General features: G+C 43.6%; 1 pseudogene; it reads right to left on the reverse strand.

Annotated features, from left to right (window-relative positions):
• Positions 1-3,626: 3,626 nt before the first annotated feature.
• Positions 3,627-4,937, reverse strand: LOC147978998 (uncharacterized; annotated as a pseudogene).
• Between the last annotated feature and the right edge of the window lie 8,649 nt (positions 4,938-13,586).

A 13,586-nucleotide genomic window follows, 5' to 3' on the forward strand; every position in this document is an offset into this window, starting at 1 on the left:
CAATTTGGGCTGGGCCTGCGGTTAATAGGTTAGTCCCAAAAGTAATATAAAAGTGTAAAATAAATCTCATTATCATCCAAAACAAATAATATAATAGCATGGAACAATCAAAAATTATAGATACGTTGGAGACATATCAGGAGCGCTCGAGGAGGACGGGGGGCTTCGTCCTCCCGGGTGTTGGCTCCGCTGCCCAGCCCAGCTGCCCTGAGCCCAGCGCCGGCCCATCTATCTCGCGTCTCCTTCAACTGGGCTTGGCCCATGGTGAGAAGCACGCCAGCCCAGTTCACTTCAGATGTGGCCCGATATGTTTTTTTCCTGGTCTAGACGAATTTGTCTATTATTCTAGAGGACGGCTGTTTTACAGAAAAACCCTTGGACATCATGCATTTAATATCTCACCAACCGTGCATCCAAATTGAACAAACTTAATATGTAAAATGCTTAGAATTTTGTCTAGTTTCTTAATATGCAACTTTCATCCATGTTAAAAATGTTATTTGCTTAAATAGCATGCTAAAATGATTTATTTCATAACTAAATAACCGTAGCTCCAAATTTAATAAACTTTATATGTAAATGGGGTAGAGAAATGCATAGTTTAACATGGTGCACTTTATTTTCCTGTTTAAAAAATAAAATATGGTTTAGGGTAGAATAGTACCAACTCTAAAATTTGCATATGAGGATTTTCCGGAATGGTTGTTTGTTGTTTCTAGCCTCATTTTAAACTTGCCTAAATAGTTAGTTTATATATGTTTCACCTCTTGCCATGTTTAACAACATTTAATATTGTTGGGTATATAACCGAGAGAGAACTAAATAATTGAATGTGGTGTTTCGTCAATACGCAACTCGTTGCACATTGAGCTCCACTTAATTTGTAGTATTGTTTGTTGCACTTTGCCATGCCATGCCTCTTTAAAACCGGACATGCATCATACTTGATTGTGCATAATGCCATGTTTATGCTTGTGTGTTTACCATGTTGTTTGCTCCTTTCCAGTGTTGCTTCTTCTTGTTAGTTCTGGTAACGTCGCGTTTGTGAGGATCAATTCGACTACGTCTATTTGTCTTCTTCATGGACTCGTTCTTCTTTCTTGCGGGATTTCAGGCAAGAATACCATACCCTCGATATCACTTTTATCTTTGCTTGCTAGTTGTTTTGCTCTATCGCTATGTCACGCTACCTACCACTTGTTTATCATGCCTCCCATGTTGCCATGTCAAGCCTCTAACCCACATTCCTAGCAAACCGTTGTTTGGTTATGTTACCGTTTTTGCTCAGCCCCTGTTATAGCGTTGCTAGTTGTAGGTGCCTTGCAGTTTGTTCCATGTTGGAACATGGATATGTTGGGATATCATATTATCTTGTATTTAATTAATGCATCTATATACTTGGTAAAGGGTGGAAGGCTCGGCCTTATGCCTGGTGTTTTGTTCCACTCTTGCCGCCTTAGTTTCCGTCATACCGGTGTTATGTTCCTTGATTTGGCATTCCTAACGTGGTTGGGGTTATGGGACCCCCTTGACAGTTCGCTTTGAATAAAACTCCTCCAGCAAGGCCCAACCTTGGTTTTAACATTTTCCACCACCACCTATTACTTTTCCCTTGCGAGTCGCGCTCCCGAGGGTCATCTTTATTTAACCCCCCCCCCCCCGGGCCAGTGCTTCTTTAAGTGTTGGTCTGAACTGGGCAACCTGCGGGGCCACCTCAGGGAAACTCGAGGGCTGGTTTTACTCGTAGCTTGACCTATCTGGTGTGCCCTGAGAACGAGATATGTGCAGATCCTATCGGGATTTGTCGGCACAGTCGGGTGGCTTTGCTGGTCTTATTTTACCATTGTCGAAATGTCTTGTAACCGGGATTCCGAGTCTGATTGGGTCTTCCCGGGAGAAAGAATATCCTTCGTTGATCGTGAGAGCTTGTGATGGGCTAAGTTGGGACACCCCTGCGGGGTATAAACTTTCGAGAGCCGTGCCCACAGTTATGTGGCAGATGGGAATTTGTTGATATTCGGTTGTAGAGAACTTGACACTTAACTTAATTAAAATGAATCAACCGCGTGTGTAGCCATGATGGTCTCTTTTCGGCAGAGTCCGGGAAGTGAACACGATTTGGGTTATATTTGCATAGTTTCTCATCTTACTCTTATACTCATAAGTTAGCTACCATATTTGCTTAGCGCTTGCTGCAACTCCACCTCACTACCTTATCCTTCCCATAAGCTTAAATAGTCTTGATCTCGTGGGTGTGAGATTGTTGAGTCCTCGTGACTCACAGATACTTCCAAACAGTTGCAGGTGCCAATGATACCAGTGCAGGTGACGCAACCGAGCTCAAGTGGGAGTTCGATGAAAATCTTGGCCGTTGTTATGTGTCTTTTCTGGATGATCAGTAGTGGTGCCCAGTTGGGACGATCGGGGATCTAGCATTTGGGGTTGTCTTCTTTTATTTTGGTTCCATAGTCGGACCTTGATTGTACTCTGGATGATGTATGTTTTAACTTGTTATTTTTGTGAAGTGGCGGTTGTAAGCCAACTCTTTATCCCTTTCTTATTCAGTACATGGGATTGTGTGAAGATTACCCCTCTTATGACAAAACCATAATGTGGTTATGCCTCTAAGTCATGCCTCGACACATGGGAGATATAGCCGCATCGTGGGTGTTACAAGAAGGCATTAGGCGTGGCCTAGAGGTGCACCGCAAGCAGCAGAACAAGTTGATGAGACCTCAGTTGTGTCAACGATAGATGCTCTAACCCTAGCTGCATAGCACGAAAGCCCGCAAGGCTGTCCTCTGAGGTCTTCTTTGCATCATTGACATCAAGTCGGAGCTGAGCTGAAGCAAGCATTTCCGCTTTAAGTTGAGACCGAAGAAGTCGAACTGATTGAGGCAACAACTGCACAGAGGTTGTCTCACAACTGCCGGTGAGTAGCTTCAACTCACTGTCTTCATCAAGACATGACCTTGGGGTCATCTCGCTCCCTTCAAGATGGTTTGGGTCACTATCTTCCCTAAAGTTCTGCCCGGCATAAGAGATATGACTCTGAAAGAAAAACAAGGAGACACGTAACAGGTTTTACAATTATATAAGCAAATAAATAGATCTATTCCACATAAGTAACATGTTTTTACAACTACAAATTAAATCTGGTTGTTGTTGCAAACATCCAATCAGATGTAAACACTAAAGTAAACATCAATGGAGGAAATGATGCCTATCCAAATCTATACTAGAACAAAGTTCGAAGGCTTGAGAAGGATGAACTTACATTACATGTTAACAGGGGCTGGACAAAGCCCTTCTCCATGTAGATGGAAGGATAATTGTTGCTCAACTGGATGTATTTAGAACTTAATAGTGCTAGATACATCCATTTGAGCGACAAGTAATAATGGACGGTGGTAGTATTATTGTACTTGCATTGCGAGATAGTTGATTGTGTAACTTTACCTTGCATCTTATCTGCCCTGCCCTCCACTTTCTCCAAATTATTAGATCTACATTTATTCTTACAAAAATGTTGAATAAAGCCAATGCTACTGCACACGTTGATGTCTGCATTCCTCTTGTCAGTACCTTTTGCCTTGTAATGTTGTACTTAATTAATAGCCATTTGATTATGTATCATCACTCGCACCTGAGCAACACATCAATCTGTCCATGACAAGTTTTTTTGCATGCTTACACTTAGAAGTCGACACATCAACAAACATATATATTGGAGAACTATTGCTTTCATGCTGTCAATCTTCCACATTGGGTTAGCTAGTATGAAGTATTCATATCTTTGTGCAATCACTTTAGCAGTCACAAGTTTGTTTTGCCTATTCTGAGCACAGTGATGTTCATCATTGAAGGTAACCACTTGCATTCTTGAAGTTCTTAATTTTTTTGCTACATATAATAGCCAAGGACAACTAGGCCATCCACACTTGGCCCTCACTCTATCTGACTCTGATTTTAAAAACTCAATACTCCTTTTTGTGACTATTCCATATCTTCTCAAAGCTTTGCAAAGTTGGTTCTTGCTTCTGAACACCATCGACAAACTGAAATGTGGTATTTCAGTGTCATTGTTGTATCTTGGGTACTTGCTCTTCCTCTTCACTATCTGCCCATCTGAATCTTCATCATAGTTGTAGTCCTCGTCGGATGAGTCATAATTCTAGTCATCTTCCTCCCCCTTGAGCTGTACCTCCATGTTTGCAACAAGATCAATTGGAATAGGACCTGTTGAATCCATGCCAATCTAGCTTTTTGACTCTCATTCTTTTCTTAAACTTTCTGGCATGTCTTCTTAGTTGCACAACCTCGGAATCTTCTCCACTGTCCTCACTATGTGGCATGTATTCACTGTCAGAATCTAAATCTGAATCTGAATGGGTGTCTTCTTTGTCAGTAGCAGCAACATTTCTCCTTCTAATGATTGTTTGTTGCTTCACTGGGCTGAACAAAACTTTTGTGATCACATCAGTTTCATCAAGCACTAGCACATCATGATCATCTTCAGCCGGTTCTGCACTAATGATCCGATCTGGTTCTAAATCAGATAAATGCACAAGTTCATTGTCCTCAAAATCACTGCCACTCCTAGTGTCATGGCTGTCCTCCTCCCCATGATACTCCACATACACATCTATAACTCCACCCACACATATATAACCTGACACCTTCACACAAACACTGTCATTATTAAGAAACAACAACCCATTGAAAAGTTCTTTGTGAGGAATACGAAAATAATACTTCATTGATTCCTTCAACTCTAAATGATCTTTCACAAAGCCTTTCACCTCTTGTATTGACAGTTTGTCTCTCTCAATCTCTGAAAAACCTTCATCTCCTCCCACATAATCCAACTTCGGACCAATGCGGATGAACTCGCCTCGAAAGTGAAATCGAACATTCAATATGTCTACCGGGTCCATGATTTAACTGGAAAAAGATGAAATACACATGAATATAATTTATCAATGCTATTTTCAACACAAATCAACTACAAAATTTGACTAAAAGACCTAGCTTTGCAACGGCAAGAACACCCCCAATTCTGCCCCTATGAACCCTAACCCTAATGTTGCGAAATTGTAACGCCCCGAGACCCATGCGTAAGGTGTCTTCCAGTTATTCGTTGTTGTTGCCTTTTCATTTGCTTGCGTGTCGCATATTGCCATGCCATCATGTGCATTGCATCATCGTGTTTTCAAAACTTGCATCCGTCCGGGTCTCCCAGTTCTCTCCGTTGTCCGTTCTGAGCCCAACCACACTCGCACGCGCCCGCGGCATGTCCAAAATAGTATTTTATAAGTGGCCAAAAAATGTTCTCGGAATGGGATGAGAGTTGGGTGCGGTCTTGTTATGTTGTAGGTAGACCGCCTGCCAAGTTTCATCGCATTCGGAGCTCGTTCGATAGCCCAACCGTTAAACTATAGCGGCATTATAACCGGTCAAACGTCGGACGTTTTCGGTCTCCGGAAACAGCCGTCGGGTCTCTTTCTTCTCTTCTCTCAACCCAAGGCTTTCTGCACAACCCACTACCACTCACCGCCAGGCCCAACCTAACCTCTCTCGTCAGCCCGCGGCCCTCCTCGCGCGCGTCCGAAAGTTGTCCTGAACCCGACCCGGGCAGTCATCACCGTTGAGTCTGAATCATCCCCTAACATCTATAAAACATCATTGTTTTCTTATTTGGACTCCCTAGTCTATTTTTCTCGGAACGTCCGATTATGATCGGAGGGACCTAACCGCCCTAAACTGATCTGAATTGCTATATATAGTGTCCCCTTTGTCCATTTCTAGACAAATCCTAAATACTAGGCAGTTGTCCCTCGCGCCGCCGCCAGCAGCATCTTCCTCGGGATCCCACCCGAGCCAACCCATGCGCAACCAGCCTTCATATCTCGTTTTCCCCAATCCACCAAACCAAATCCAGCCCTTCATGTCAATCCTGACCGCCGGATCTTGCATCTAACGGCCAGGGGAGCCCCCTGAGCTCCCGCAACCGCCAGAAGTCAGCCGCATGCCCGCTCGAGAGGAGCCCGAGGCTTCCACGCTGGAGCCACGAGCTCCACCGCCGCCATTTGGAGCGCCGTCGTGGCCGGAGATGAGTGCCCCACTGCCCATGCTTCTTCTCCCTCTCCTCTCGTTCGTTTTCTCTTGGCTCTCTAGCTCCCTGCCTTTGAGTCTCTCTCGTTCTCTGCACAAGAGCCCCATGGCACTGCCGGCCATCAAGATCGTCGCCCGCCTCATGATCCCTGCGGATCTCGTTGCCAGAGTCCCATGCCCCGTCGGAGCTACTTCATTCATGACACCGCCCTTGCCTCGTCATGGCCGGTGGATCCGAATGCCTAAGACCGTGCCGCCCCGGATCTCCTCCGTCCTCACCCATCATGCGTTGTCTCGCAATCAGTGAGCTCGAAGACGACGCATTGACTCCCCACGCTCGAAGCCCTGCATCATCCGCGGTTGGACCAGCCTCGCCAGGAGCCGCTCGCTCGTCATCTCGCTGCCCGCATCGAATCGTCCCCTGCTCAGCTCGCCTGCAGCCGCTGCCGCGTCATGCTCTGCATCGAGCTCACACGAGTCGTCGAGCGCCCAACATCCGCATTGACCAATGCCCTCCCTTCATCAGATCCAGCAATCCGCGCCCTGCGTGAGGCCCAGCGCTCGAGCCGGTGCTCCACCGACCAGGCCCATGGCCCAACGTGAGCAGCCACCCCAAACCCCCCTGTGCACTTTTAGCCCAGTCTGATTCGGCCCGTCTCTGTTTTTTTTTTCATCTGCGATTTGTCTTTTTCCAGGGCTTTACAGTTTTGCAGAAAACCCCCTAAGTTTCATGCATTTAATAACTCACAAACCGTGCATCGGAATTAAACAAACTTAATATGAAAAATGCTTAGAATTTTGTCTAGTTTCATAATATGCAACTCTCAACCATGATAAACATGATTAAACTGCTGTTTGCATTAATTTGCTCCTATGCCATGGTAAAATGATTTAATCATAACTTAATAACCGTGGCTCCATTTTAAATAAACTTTATATGTAAATGGGGTAGAAAATGCCTAGTTTAACATGGTGGCTTTACTTTGCATGTTTAACAACTCTAAAATTGGGTTTAGGGCAGAACAATACCAAATTCATAATATGCACATGGGGATTTTCCGGAATTGTTGTTTGTTGTTCTGGCCTCATTTAAACTTGTCTAGATAGGTAGATTTCTTATGCTTCACCTCTTTCCATGTTAATCAACATTTAATATTGTTGGGTACATAAACGAGATCGAACTAAATAACTTGAATGTGGTGTTCCGTCAATATGCAACTCGTTGCATATTGAGCTCCACTTAATTTGTAGTATTGGTTGTGCACTTTGCCATGCCATGTCTCATTAAACCGGACATGCATCATACTTGATTGCGCATCATGCCATGCTTATGTGATGGTTGTTTACTATGTTGTTTGCTTCTTTCCGGTGTTGCTTCTTCGGGTTGGTTCTGATAACGTTGCGTTTGTGAGGATTCGTTCGACTACGTCCGTTTGTCTTCTTCATGGACTCGTTCTTCTTCCTTGCGGGATTTCAGGCAAGATGACCATACCCTCGAAATCACTTCTATCTTTGCTTGCTAGTTGCTCGCTCTATTGCTATGTCGTGATACCTACCACTTGCTATATCATGCCTCCCATATTGCTATGTCAAGCCTCTAACCCACCTTTCCTAGCAAACTATTGTTTGGCTATGTTACCGCTTTTTCTCAGCTCTCTTATAGCATTGCTAGTTGCAGGTGAAGTTGAAGTTTGTTCCGTGTTGGAACATGGTTATGTTGGGATATCACAATATATCATGTTTACTTTAATGCATTTATATACTTGGTAAAGGGTGGAAGGCTCGGCCTTATGCCTGGTGTTTTGTTACACTCTTGCCACCCTAGTTTCCGTCATACCGGTGTTATGTTCCTTGATTTTGTGTTCCTTACACGGTTGGGTGTTATGGGAACCCCTTGACAGTTCGCTTTGAATAAAACTCCTCCAGCAAGGCCCAACCTTGGTTTTACCATTTGCCTCACCACCACCTACTTTTCCCCTGGGAGTCGCGCTCCCGAGGGTCATCTTTATTTTAACCCCCAGGCCAGTGCTTGTCTAAGTGTTGGTCCGAACAGGGCAACCTGTGGGGCCACCTCGGGGCAACTCGAGGGCTGGTTTTACTCATAGCTTGACCTATCCGATGTTGCCCTGAGAACGAGATATGTGCATCTCCTATCAGGATTGTCGGCACATCGGGTGGCTTTGCTGGTCTTGTTTTACCATTGTCGAAATGTCTTGTAACCGGGATTCCGAGTCTGACCGGGTCTTCCTGGGAGAAGGAATATCCTTCGTTGACCGTGAGAGCTTGTGATGGGCTAAGTTGGGACACCCCTGCAGGGTTTGAACTTTCTAAAGCCATGCCCGCGGTTATGGGCAGATGGGAATTTGTTAATGTCCAGTTGTAGAGAACTTGACACTTAATTTAATTAAAATGCATCAACCGCGTGTGTAGCTGTGATGGTCTCTTCTCGACGGAGTTTGAGAAGTGAACACGGTTCTTGTGTTATGCTTGAACGTAAGTAGCTTTTGGATCACTTCTTGATCACTTATAGCTTCTTGACCGTGCGTTGCTTCTCTTCTCGCTCTCTTTTGTGTAAGTTAGCCACCATATATGCTTAGTGCTTGCTGCAGCTCCACCTCACTACCCTTTCCTCCCCATAAGCTTAAATAGTCTTGATCTCGCGGTTGTGAGATTGCCGAGTCCTCGTGGCTCACACATACTTCCAAACAGTTGCAGGTGCCGATGATATTAGTGCAGGTGACGCAATCAAGCTCAAGTGGGAGCTCGATGAAGTTTGGTAATTGTTATTTGTTTTTTTCTGGTTGATCAGTAGTGGAGTCCAGTTGGGACGATCGGGGATCTAGCATTTGGGGTTGTCTTTCTTTATTTTGGTTCCGTAGTCGGACCTTTGTTTGTATCTTGTATGATGGATGGTTTACTAGTAACTGTGTGAAGTGACGATTGTAAGCCAACTCGTTATCCCTTTCTTATCCAGTACACGGGATTGTGTGAAGATTACCCCTCTTACAACAAACCTACCATGCGGCTATGCCTCTAAGTCGTGCCCCGACACGTGGGAGATATAGCCGCATCGTGGGTGTCACAAGTTGGTATCAGAGCCTTCCCCGACTTAGGAGCCCCCTGCTTGATCGAATCGCTGACATTGTTGAGTCTAGAATAAAATGTTTTGAGTCTTAGGATTATATATATCGGAGAGTAGGATTCTTTTTACTCCTCAGTCCCTTCATCGCTCTGGTGAGGCCTCCTGACGTAGAGTTTTGACTCTTCTCTTCTCAAATTTCACAGAATTTTCTTTAGGATCACGCGGGTATTTTGGAATCGTTCCGATGGTTTTGTGACGAGAACATTGTTCTTGGTGCCTCCTGACATTTAGGGGTTGTGGCAATGTCCCGGGGAGTTGAGCTCCAAGGTGTTGTCGTCACAATTTTATCGTTGCAGTTCTGGAATACCTGAGTTCCCCGACATCGAAAATCTCTTTTATGCAGTTGTTGGTGAGATAACCTCGACGCCACCCAGTACTAGGGCGAGAGTTCGGGAGTATTGCCATAACTCGTATAACGGATGCTTTTCTAAGGTTGAGGTAAACGATTTCCGAAGGTTTTAGGATGGATACAACTAGATGTAGGGATTGTTAGTTTTGGGTGAGATATTATGCTTCCCCTGTATTCCCAACACCTGATTGCATAACCAGAAAGTTTCGGGAGTTTATAAGTGGGAATTCAAGTATCACATATGATATCCTTCCAACAGACACATGATAAGATATGGGATCTATCATATGTTTGTTTCCGGCTTATTTTGCAAGCCAATCCTTTGTTTTGTTTTCAGTTGTGGTATTCGAGTTGCTTCAATGTCAAGTGTTGATTACATATCTTTTCCTAAAATAGTGTTCTCATATTTCTATGGGAGTGCTAATCCTTTTCGATCATCGAGATGGTCATGTCAATCCTTTTCAACCGGCGTGTTTCTCTTCAAGTGGATCCGATCATTTTCCCATCCGCAAGATCAACTCAAAGTCTTCTCAACGTTATTTGTTTCATCCGTCCCAAGTCACCTTTGTTTTCTCGCCCTCCCACCCTTTCTATTCAAGGACTCAGATTTCTGAATCAGGTATCCATCTTATGGATGCGAAGTTTCTTCATTCTTTCCTCAATGTTCTTATACGGTGATTCTCATGAAGATTCTAACGGAGCTTCAAGTTCATCATTCTTCATTATTTTTCTTCTCCGGTGGTTTAAATTCAAGCCTTGTTGATCATATCTTTTCCTCGTTTCAAATGTTTTCTCATGACGGTGCACCCCTTAATCATTCAACTCTCGCTATTCATTTGTGGCGGAGTGTTGAAGATATCTCAGAAGGCTCGTCTTTTCATTCAAGACCCGTTCAACCGTTTCGAGGTTGTTATCTCATTCAAGCCATTTAATTCAACTGGCGCAATCTCTCTTTTAAATCGTTCAACGGTGTTTCTCTTGAGTGGGCCCTAACCCACAGGTCTTTTCCAGGATCTTACTTGACTCTTCTAATCTTCCCGGATTTACTCTCAAATTCTTTTCCAAGTTTGACGTAAGAATGAATTATCATCAGTCATATGTCTTTCTCCAAGATCTTCCAATTCTTTTCATCATCGGTTCAACCTTTCTAATATTCATCTCAGAGTATCTCAACAATTCATGGTGGTGTTTCTCATCGTCATTCTCAACATTTGAAGATCGAAGAAGAGTTTCTCCTCCAAATATTACCCATTCTTCCAAAGATGCGAACTTCAAGCTTGTTTCCATCCTCTCATAATTGCTTTCGATTGTGAGAATTCTTTTCACCCATCCGGAGCAATTCAGGAGTCTTTTTAGTTTGATTCTCCGAAGGCCATCATCTCAGAATTATTCATTCCAGCTTTCAGCTCTCATTCTCTAAATCTTACTGGTGCATCATTCAAGTATTCTCTAATCAGCTTGGGATCTCTTCGTTCACTTGTATCTAAATTCTCTCAAGCATCTTCATTCATTTACTAATTCTTCCCGGTGTTTCGCTATCTTTTCCTTGATCATTTTAATTCTTACGACGGATTGTTCAAGATTCCTCTTTATACGTTATCATATCAATTCATTCATTCTTTCCAATCCTACCGGTGGATCGTTGAAGACCTTCTCAAGTTTGCGCTATATCTCTCTTAATCCTTTCTACGAGAATAAGTAGTATGCCAAATCCATTGTGTGTCATCAATTTAATTGATGAAGGATAAGCATAATGGAATTCTTATTCTTGTTTAATCGAGTGAATTCAATTCCTTATTCTGGAGGCTCATCAAATTCTTGATTTCAATGTTTCATCTTTTCTTTCCCGGAGTTCCGAGCTCTTTCAATTATATCATTTCAAAGCTCCATCTAATCATTGCAAGGCTTCAATCTTATTCTTTTCATCCTACACTTCTTTTGATCATTCTTTTATTACCAGAGTTCTTCATGGAGGCTACTTGATGGTTCATCAAGGATTTAATTCCTTCCTGAAGTGTTCATCGAGATTCTTTTTGAGGAGTTCAAACACTCTTCATCTTGCATTTCTAAGTGCAGTTCAATCCCTTCTCCCTTATCTTTTGAGGTGGTGTTATGTCATTTTGACGGTTTCCTTCATGTTTCATGATCGACAAGTTGTTCAAAATGACATATCTTAAATCCATCATTTTCAGTTCATTCAGGACATCTTTTCAACCAATCAATCTCCTCATTGGAGTTATCTTGGGTTATATTTCACCTAAAGCTTTCCCTAAGGATTGTTGCTAATTATGGTGCTCATAAATGACCCAAGTTATTCATTCATTTATCCTCCCGGTGAAATAGTTTATCGTCTCCTTGTTCATATCAATCCAATCTTTTGTTTCGTTAGTGGCAGATTTTCACCTCAAGATTTCGAGATGTTCTCCATAAGCCCACAACAATCTTACTCTTTTCGTTGTTGTTTTCCAACAACTCCGTTATAACCTTCTTGGAAGGGTGCCTTCCAAGCTCATTTGTGGCAGAAGTTGGCATTTTCTTCTACATTCTTTTATTCCAATGAGCTATCTCCTATTCTTTCTTCTGGAGGCACAGTGATGTTGCTCTTTTCACTCATCATCTTGAATTGCGAGGATCGTGTTATTTTCATGTTTATCATTTCAATCGGAGTGTCGTGTCCTCTTTTCAAGTATCCTCTCATCTTGTCTAGTTCATATTCAATTCCTTTCATTTACAGTCGGAGTGGTGTCCAATTTATATCATTTTTATTCCTTCTCTATCTTGTTTAACCGGAGTGTTGTGTCTATCATTCCTCTTCTAACCGGACTCTCATCCAAGTGCTTTCATTTTGCCAAGCTCATATTCTTTACCTTCCATTTCCAGCCGGAGTGTTGTCGTAATTGATCTTTATAGTTTCTTGTACATCTCGTTTCAACCGGAGTGCTTGCATGTACTTCTTGTCCATTGCAACCCTTTTTCTTATGTCTTTCAACCTACAAGGTTCTAGTAATGTTCCTTGTTTCTCTTTTCTACCGGAGTGCTCTCAAATTCGTTCAACTCTGTTGTATTCTTTCTTTCTTTCAAGTTTTCAACCTCTCAAGGTTCATTGGTTTCACTCTTTTGTCAAAGAAGCAACGTAGTTTTACCTCTTCTCTTCCCCTTCTGTTTCCCTCCGGTGCCATCCTAGATCTCGGGACGAGATCCTCTTGTAGTGGTGGAGTGTTGTAACGCCCCGAGACCGATGCGTTAGGTGTCTTCCAGTTATTCATTGTTGTTGCCTTGTCATTTGCTTGCGTGTCGCATCTTGCCATGTCATCATGTGCATTGCATCATCATGTTTTCAAAACTTGCATCCGTCCGGGTCTCCTAGTTCTCTTCGTTGTCCGTTCTGAGCCCAACCACACTCGCACGCGCCCGCGGCATGTCCGAAATAGTATTTTATAAGTGGCTGAAAAATGTTCTCAGAATGGGATGAGAGTTGGCGTGCGGTTTTGTTATGTTGTAGGTAGACCGCCTGCCAAGTTTCATCGCATTCGGAGCTCGTTTGATAGCCTAACCGTTAAACTATAGCGGCATTATAACCGGTCAAACGTCGGACGTTTTCGGTCTCTGGAAACAGCCGCCGGGTCTCTCTCTTCTCTTCTCTCAGCCCAAGGCTTTCTGCACAGCCCACTACCACTCACCGCCAGGCCCAACCTAACCTCTCTCGTCAGCCCGCGGCCCTCCTCGCACGCGTCCAAAAGTTGTCCCGAACCCGACCAGGGCAGTCATCACCGTTGGGTCCGGATCATCCCCTAACATCTATAAAACATCACCGTTTCCTTATTTGGACCCCCTAGTCTATTTTTCTCGGAACGTCCGATTACGATCGGAGGGACCTAACCGCCCTAAACTGATCTGAATTGCTATATATAGTGTCCCCTTTGTCCATTTCTAGACAAACCCTAAATACTAGGCAGTTGTCCCTCGCGCCGCCGCCAGCAG

Source organism: Triticum urartu, chromosome 3A, assembly GCF_056163025.1.
Source record: "Triticum urartu cultivar PI428250 chromosome 3A, HENAU_Tu73, whole genome shotgun sequence".
Classification (NCBI taxonomy): domain Eukaryota; kingdom Viridiplantae; phylum Streptophyta; class Magnoliopsida; order Poales; family Poaceae; genus Triticum; species Triticum urartu.